The 9,357-nt window shown below is 46.7% G+C and overlaps 1 pseudogene; it reads right to left on the reverse strand.

Moving 5' to 3' along the window:
• Positions 1–299: 299 nt before the first annotated feature.
• LOC140221176 (uncharacterized) lies at positions 300–9,014 on the reverse strand (annotated as a pseudogene).
• Positions 9,015–9,357: the final 343 nt, after the last annotated feature.

Consider the following 9,357-nt stretch of genomic DNA (forward strand, 5'->3'; position numbering starts at 1 on the left):
TTAATGACTAATTCAAACTTATTTTAAATATACTTGCTAATTTAATATATTTATGCATGTTTAAAATATGTAAGGTTTTTTTTAACAACAGTAGTGCAAAACAACTTAAAAAGTATATAAATTAAAAGGGGCAAAAAACAAAAAGGGGGGTCTTTAGTCCCCGTAATACCAACCGGGGCTAAAGGGTGCTTTTTCATCTCCCATGCGAAAAGCACCCTTTAGTCCCGGTTGCAAATGGGACTAATGGGAGGGGTTATAAGCTCCAGTCCACTTCTCCCACACCTCGTCTCCTCCACACTTCACTCCACCGCCTCCTCTCGTCTCCCCGGAGCCCTTGATCCATCACCGACACCATAGTTTGCCTCTGCACCCCGGATCCCTGGCTGCCCCTTCGCCTCTGCGCCCAGATCCCCGGCGACGCCCTCCCGACCCGCCGTCCACTGTGAAAGTGCATCTAGGCCCCTAAGTGGTTTTTGGTGAATTGAAAGACAAAATGATTAAAGAGCTTGTTTGCTTAACATTGTGAGCAGGGCTTTATTCTCATATTTATGATGTGATATTTTCTCATAAGTTGAATATGTATTATATGGCTCGTAATAAAGAAAAGCAAGCGAGTATGTGATCCCATGATGCAATTATATGATCAATAACAAGCAAGGGTGAAGTAAAACTTGGGGATATATTTTATGGTTAATCTCTAAGTCTCCAAATCATGTGATAGCTTGATTTACAAGTGAAGGGATCATTAAGAAAAAAATAGTGATATTGACAAATGGATATTGCAAGACTTCATGTGCATATGATAAAAAGATATGAGCTTATATGTTACGTTTTGGTCTTGTTATTGGATGTTTGCAATTCATGAGACATTCCGTATCAATCACGAACAAAGCATTTGAAGAGGATTTCAAATGGGATTTCATTGTTGGTGCCAAAAGGAAAGCTAAACTCAAAGTGGCAAAAATAGGTGAAGAAATCAAGCGAGGTACTAGAGTGAGGGACTAAGCAAGCTGTGGTCAAGCTACGGCATGGATTATGTGCATTTTGTTAAGGTGAAGTGGCTAGTATCTGGGTGGTTTTGAAGTATCATATCTAAGCCTTACCGAGAGAAGCAATGCAATACATCTAATCTATTGTCATTGATAAAATGGAGTGACTTAAGGATTCTAGTATATCTTATCATGAACAAGGGAAAATCTTAAGTCACTAGCTCAAGATGGATGTGCTCGTGATGATAGCTATGTTGATAGTCCTCAAGTGACTATTGATCAAAGTATGGCATGGATGAAGACTTACAAGCTCAAGTGGATGATATAGTGTTTATATTTATTCTTGAGTATAGGTATACCATACTATCAAGACGGATGCAACATTAGCTAATTGACAACACCAAAAGTGCTCTTAGTTGACTTACGTGAGATTGGCCTTAAGAAAACACTTGAGTCAGCTAACTATCCCTGCTTAGCTAACAATGGTCGGTTCAACCAGTGGGTGGACCGAGAATGAGTGTTTGAGAGTTTTTGGTTAAATCAGCCAAACCGGTCTGACCGATTTGGCAGACCGGTCTGACCGGTCTTGGGGTTTAGGGAGCTAACACCTAACTCATCCAAACCGGTCTGATCGGTGTGGCAGACTGGTGTGACCAATCTAAGGGCAACGGCTAGTTTTTCAAACTAGACCGGTCTAGCAACTGGTCTGATCGGTTTGATCAGCTCCAACGCCTAGTTTCTGGTTTGTTGGGGTATTTATACCCCTTGGCCCCCACCTTGGTGGGTGGCTTGTTACACACACCTTTGACATCATGTAGTGACAAGAAAAGCTATCTCCAACCTCTCGATGTAAGACTTGAGTGATTCTTGAGAAATCTTTGAGTTGGGTTGTGTCACACCCGATTTTAAGGACAAAATCGAGTGCATTAAATACATGTGCGCCAGGATCAAGTTACACACATGTATGACAATAGTGAATAACAAAGACAGTGCTAAATCGAATAAAGAGAGTATTAACCATTATTACATGACTGAAAGTCTCAAATAAACCACAAAGTCTAATTATTACGCAGCGGAACTCCAAAGATGACGACGACTCCATAGGCAGCTGACTGAAGAAACGTACGCCTAGAACTCCTCGAAGTCGTGTAGGTACTCCTCTTCCCAATTATCTTGGTCTGAACAGCGGTTTTGCAAGGGTGAGTACACTTATGGTTGGTACTCAACAAGTCGTGGGGAGTAGTGTAGTCTAAGGCTAATTCAAGGTATGGCTAAGGCATAATTAGCATTTGCTTTTAATTAAGTTGGTCAAGTTTTATTAGCAATTAACTAAGTATAAGTTCATACCACCCGAAATTAAACATGATCATAAATAAAGTAAACAACATATGCATGAAATGATAACAAGTTAAATCCATCTTCCGATATTATTATCATGTGAGGGTCCAGGCCGCTCTTAACCGTGAGCACGGCTGATCGATCAGATTAACACTCTACAGAGGTGGCACATCTTTACCCACAAGTCGCGTAAAAGTTCAAAAGAACTTTGGACCCAACCATGCGGTGTTTGCAAGGCACCATACCACACTTTCGAGGTGTGATTGCATAGGGACGCTATGAGGCCTTTACAAAGATTCATTAGTCAGTGGTAACCCGCTAAGGTTTCGGTGTCTGGCGTGCACCACCCATCCCAGGTAAAGTGCAACGACTCAGTCCCCCCTCTTGCCTCATCACGAGTAAGGTCACCCTAGACTAAGGTTTCTAATTAATCAGCCAAGACCAGAGCCATTTAGTCTTGTGGTAGCACTGTTTTCCTGGGTGGTTCTCCATGTTCCGATTAACAAATAATGATCTTGTCTTAATGAAAGGTATAACAGGAGTAAAGCAAGATTAATCATTGTGTTTAGTTAAACCACCATGTACCAAGTAAGCACTAAGCATGAGCTACCCAACATAAAGTAAACCGGTTGGTCAAGGCAAAGGTAAATCAATCTAGGCGAACCTTAATTGGGACCCCTCAATTTAATCTTAACATGTGCATGGCATAATGTTGAGTACGAGAAAGTAAAGGTGTATAGGACAACAAGGTAGTGATCAAGGACACGAATTGCCTTCTTGGCCTTGCTCCTGCTGTTCGTACTCCTCGAAGGCTTGATCTGCAACTCCCTCGAACTGAGGGGCGTCTACACGCGTCACACGAGCACATACAAGCAAACATGGGCAAAAGTAAGAAAACAGTACACCAAACATAGTTAAACAGAAAAATAAGCTTTAAAAGATGATCTACGCTTTAAAATGAACACGTGGATATAAAGAACGCGAAAAACGGAGTTAAGATGCAAAAGATATGATTAAAACAAGATCCAGGGACTTTTCTGTGAGAAAAACCAAACTTTTAGGGCCTATCCGCGAAAACCGAGGGCTTATACATAATTATGCGTATAAACCGAGGGTCTGACGCGTAAAAACATCAAACCCGGATGGCGGGTTGATTTCTGGAAAGCTCAAGGGTTAAACCGAAAAATGCGAGGGCAGATCTGTAATTATTTTCAACGCGATCTGGACCGCGGGTGGATTTGCGGAAAAGGCGGGGGCTTAAGTGCAAAAGCAGCGCGGCGCGGCTCGGTTGACCGGTACGCGGCCTGATTGACCCGCGATTGACCGTCGGATCTTGATCCGACGGCTGCGGTCGACGACGACTCGCGACGGCGGCGGAAACCAGAGCGGCGGCGGCGCGCGACGGCGAGCGGCGGCGGGTCGCCGGAGTTGGGCGAAATCACACCACGGTGCACGGTTTAACGCGCGGAAGGCACCAGAAGAAAGAGGAGGGTGGGGCGAACTCATTTTGGGGGTTCTCGCTGACGGGAGCTCACCGGAGACGGCGAACGGCGGCGGGGAAGGGGCGGCGGCGCTAGAGCTCGGGCGGCTAGGGTTTCGGGTGAGCTGCGGTGCTGGTGCTTGGCGGAGGAGACCGGGAGGAGGCGGCGGCTTTTATAGGGGCTTGGAGATAGAGCCCCGAGTTTGAATCCCCAAAGAAATCGGAGCGGGGGCCGGCGGGACTCCGGAGATGGCGGAGCGGCGGTTGCGGGACGGAGCGGAGTCCGGCCGGAGGAAGGAGAAGGTGGGTGGCGGGCCGGCGCGACTTCGTGGGCCGGCGCGCGTTCGCGGGCGGCGCGGCGTCGGGTCAGCGGCAGGCCGGGGCGGAGCAGTGGGCCGGCGCTTCGCGGGCCGCGGAGGGAGCGCGAGCGGGCGAGCGGGCGAGCTGCGGAGGCGGGGAGCTGGGCCGGCGCAGCTGGGCCGCGAGAAGAAGAAAAGGAGGAGGGCCGGCGGAGCTGATGCGGGCCGGTGGGGATACTGCGGCTGGGCCGAAAGAAGAAAGGGAAAGGGAAGGGGAAAGAAGTTTCGGCCCAGGAGGAGAAGAAGGAAAAAGAAAAAGAAAGAGAAAAAGGAAAAGGTTTGAAATTTGAATTTAAATTTGGAAATTCAAACTTTGATTCAAACTCAAGCAATCAAAATAAATGCACCAGCATGAATGCACAAATAAATCCTATGATGACTTAATTGAATTAAAGAAAATGAAATTAAATGCCTAGAATTTAAATGACACCCTAATTTGAGCAAATTTTAATAAATTTAAATTATTCAAAATTTTGGGTGTTACAAATCCTACCCCCCTTAAGAAGAATCTCGTCCTCGAGATTCGGAAGATCCTGCAAAGAGATGGGGAAATTCCTTCTGCAACTCGTCCTCTCTTTCCCAAGTTGCCTCGTCCCCTGTATGGTGACTCCACTGAACCTTACACATTTTGATCGTCCGATTCCTTGTAACCCTTTCCAAAGTATCCAAAATCTTAATGGGGTATTCCGTGTAAGTGAGATCATCCTGAACATTCAATTCCTCCATTGGCAACTGTTCCTCGGGAACTCGGAGGCACTTCTTAAGCTGTGAGATATGGAACACATCGTGTACATCCGACAACTGATTAGGCAACTCCAATCGATAGGCTACCTGTCCCACTCGCTCAAGAATTTTGAACGGACCGATGAATCGGGGTGATAGCTTCCCTTTGACCTTGAATCTGCGCATACCCCTGATGGGCGATACCTTGAGATACACATAATCACCTACCTCAAAGGTCAATTCTCTTCTCCTGGTGTCAGCATAACTCTTCTGTCGAGACTGAGCAGTCCTCAAGTTTTCTCGGATGATCTGGACCTGTCTTTCTGCCTCTTGTATAATTTCTGGCCCGAATAACTGACTCTCTCCTATCTCACTCCAATAAAGGGGTGTTCGGCACTTTCTACCATACAAAGCCTCAAATGGTGACATTTTGAGACTGGCTTGATAACTGTTATTGTAGGAGAACTCTGCATAAGGTAGACTCTTGTCCCAACTACCTCCATGCTTCAGTGCACATGCTCTTAACATATCCTCCAATATTTGATTTGTCCTCTCGGTCTGCCCATCTGTCTGAGGATGATAAGCGGAACTGAAATTCAGCCTTGTGCCTAGAGATTCATGCAATTTCTGCCAGAAGCGAGATGTGAACTGAGTACCTCGGTCAGACACAATCTTCTTAGGCACACCATGTAAACACACAATCCTTGCCATATACAACTCTGCTAGCTTGGATCCGGTGTAAGTAGTCCTTACCGGTATGAAGTGGGCTACTTTGGTCAATCGATCCACGATGACCCATATAGAGTCATACCCATCTCGGGTGCGAGGCAAACCCACAATGAAATCCATCCCAATCTCTTCCCACTTCCATTCCGGCACCTTCAATGGCTGAAGTAACCCAGCTGGCCTCTGATGTTCAGCCTTGACCTTTTGACATATGTCGCAAATGGCTACATGTGCAGCTACATCTTTCTTCATTCCGGGCCACCAATACTTCTGCTTAAGATCTTGATACATCTTGGTACTGCCGGGGTGGATGGAATAAGCAGAATCGTGAGCTTCTTTCAAGATCGCCTCTCGGAGATTTCCCACATCGGGTACCCAAATCCTTCCTTTGACCCATAAGGTTGCCTGAGAGTCTTCCGTGAAGTCAGTGGCTCTTCCTTCCTTTACCATCTCCTTAGTTTCCTTGACCTTGGCATCCTCAAGCTGTCCTGCCCGTATCTCTTGCTCTAGTGTTGACTCCACTTCCATCGTTGCTCCCTCAGTATGCGCAACGACGCTCAAGTTGAGCCTCTCAAATTCTTTCATCAACTCGTCAGGTAGCTGGAATGCTAAGGCTAAGTTAGCATGACCCTTCCGACTCAAAGCATCTGCAACCAGATTAGCCTTACTAGGATGATAGTGAATCTCCAGATCATAGTCATTGATCAGCTCTAACCATCGTCGCTGTCTCAGATTAAGGTCCTTTTGAGTGAAGATATACTTGAGACTCTTGTGATTAGTATAGATCTGACACTTAGTCCCCAGAATGTAGTGTCTCCAAATCTTCAAGGCATGAACCACTGCGGCTAACTCCAGATCATGAGTCGGATAATTCTGCTCATGTTTCCTCAGTTGCCTGGAAGCATAGGCGATCACATGACCCTCCTGCATCAGAACACAACCTAAACCCTGTCGAGATGCATCACAATATATGTCGAACCCTTTATGTAGATCTGGCATTACCAATACCGGAGCTGTGGTCAACCTCTTCTTCAGTTCCTCAAAACTTGCCTGACATGCCTCTGTCCATTTGAATTCCCTTCCTTTTTCTAGTAGCGTAGTGAGGGGCTTTACTATCTTGGAGAATCCCTCAATGAATCTGCGATAATAGCCTGCAAGTCCGAGAAAACTCCTGATCTCAGTTACTGTCTGTGGCGGATTCCACTTCAAGACATCCCTAACCTTGCCTGGATCCACTGAAATTCCACCATCGGAGATGATATGACCAAGGAAAGAGACTTCCTTTAACCAGAACTCACACTTACTGAATTTCGCATACAGCTGATGTTCTCTCAACTTCTGAAGCACTAACCTCAAGTGTTCCTCATGTTCTTCCTCACTCTTGGAGTAAATCATAATATCATCAATGAACACCACAACGAACTTATCCAGGTACTCCATAAATACCTTATTCATCAGATACATGAAGTAAGCTGGAGCATTTGTCAGCCCGAACGACATTACCGTGTACTCGAAGAGACCATATCTGGAAGTAAAAGCGGTCTTGGGTATGTCAGACGGCCTGATCTTCATCTGATGATATCCCGATCGCAAATCAATCTTGGAGAATACCTTGGCTCCTCTCATCTGATCGAACAAATCCTCAATGCGAGGCAATGGGTACTTGTTCTTGACGGTCACCTCGTTCAGTGCTCTGTAATCCACACACATCCTCTGAGTACCGTCCTTCTTTGGCACAAAGATAACCGGTGCTCCCCATGGTGATGAACTAGGCTGAATAAACTATTTTGCTGATAATTCCTCTAGTTGTTGTTTCAATTCTTTTAATTGTTCAACCGACATTCTATAAGGATGTTTGGAGATAGGTGCAGTACCAGGTAAAAGATCAATAGAAAATTCAATGTCGCGGTCAGGTGGCATACCTGGTAAATCGTCGGGGAACACATCCGGATAGTCACACACCACTTTGATATCTTCCAAGGATTTTCCAGCCAACTGATTAACTGCACAATCTGCTGCTGAGGGTAGAGTAGCTACAAACTCCACTTTCTCTCCATCAGGACCTGTCAGCAGAACTGTCCTCTTGGCACACTGAATCGTTGCATCAAAAGCGGCTAACCATCTCATTCCCAGAATTACATCAATTCCACTGGACTCAAGGATGATAAGATCAGCCGGAAATTCTATACCCATTATCCTCAGCTTAACTTGTGGACAGATGTATTGAGCCTTCATTGATCCACCAGGTGAACTCACTAGCATATGACGCCTCATGGTATGCATGGGTAAATTATGTTTTGCTACATAATGACTAGTGACAAAAGAATGCGATGCTCCAGAGTCAAATAAAACTGATGCGGGGGCAGAGTTGACAAAGAACATACCGAGCACTACATCTGGAGCCTCCTTAGCAGTCTCGGCCTCCATGTGGTTCACCTTGCCACGAACAAAGCTTTGCTGCCCCTGATTGCCTTGTGGGGTCTGGTTCCCGTTCCTCGGTTGCTGCATCTGATTCTGCCGAGGAGCACTGCTGTTCTGCACGGGGGTAGCTGGTCCACCTCTCTTAGGACAAGAGCTGGCATAATGACCAACCTCGCCACACTTGAAGCAAGTAGGACCCACTGGAGCATTGGGCCTTGCTGGAGTGCCAGTAGGGGTCATCTGGCGGTTCTGCGTAAAGCTTGGGCGCGGAGTCTGCATAGTCTGCATCCCTGGACGCTGGAACTGAGGGCTAGGGCGCTGGAACGACTGCTGAGCGGGGCGCTGGAATGACTGCTGCCCATAATTCCCACTCGGACCCCCTGCGCGGAACGGCGTCCCTTGCTGTGGAGCAAAGCGAGGGCGTGTGTTGCTTCCTGAAGACGACTGGGAATTGAATTTCCTCTTCATCTCCCCGAGCTCGTTCCTCTTGTGTTCTAGGCCAATTGCCTTGTCTAGCATCTTCTGGAAACTGGGGAAGGTGTGCGACATAAGCTGGTATTGGAGCGGTCCAATCAACCCATCCAAGAACAACTCTTGCTTCTGCTCATCATCAGCAACATCCTCGGGAGCATATCGGGATAACTGGACAAACTTGTCCCTGTACTCTGCCACTGTCATGTTTCCCTGCTTAAGAGCAAGGAACTCCTTCTTTTTAAGCTTCATTAACCCAGAAGGAATATGATGACTTCTGAAGCTAGTCCTGAATTCATCCCAGGTAATGCCATTAGCATTGGCATGTGCGGTGGTGTAAGCATCCCACCAATCAGCAGCTGGCCCTTCCAGGCGTCCTGAAGCATACAGGACCTTCCCCCTGTCAGTACACTGGGCGATATTCAGCATCTTCTCCACTGTTTTCAGCCAGTCATCAGCATCTAATGGATCCGGAGAGTGTGAAAACGTCGGGGGCTTATGGCTCATGAACTCCCTGTGCCTGTCCCTTGGCGGCGGCTGCTGCTGGTTGTTGTTGTTGTTGTTATTATTCAGTTGAGCTTGTAAAGCTGCCACGGTGTTGGTCAGTCCGGCGAGAAGCTGAGTCTGAGCTGCTAGAAACTGCTCCATCCCTATAGGTGCTTGCTGGTTCTGTTGCGGAGCGGTGTTGGGATTGCTGCTGTTGTCCCTGTGGTGAGGCACAACGGAACGGTCAACTCCTGATCCGGACCTGGTGTTTACCATCTGAGCGTTAGAGACAATAGATTTAGATAGATGTGTGAAAGAATAACTAAGAAAGATAAAGCGACAAGATGTAAAAGAAAACAGATTC

The sequence above is a fragment of the Setaria viridis genome, chromosome 9 (assembly GCF_005286985.2).
Source record: "Setaria viridis chromosome 9, Setaria_viridis_v4.0, whole genome shotgun sequence".
Classification (NCBI taxonomy): Eukaryota; Viridiplantae; Streptophyta; class Magnoliopsida; order Poales; family Poaceae; genus Setaria; species Setaria viridis.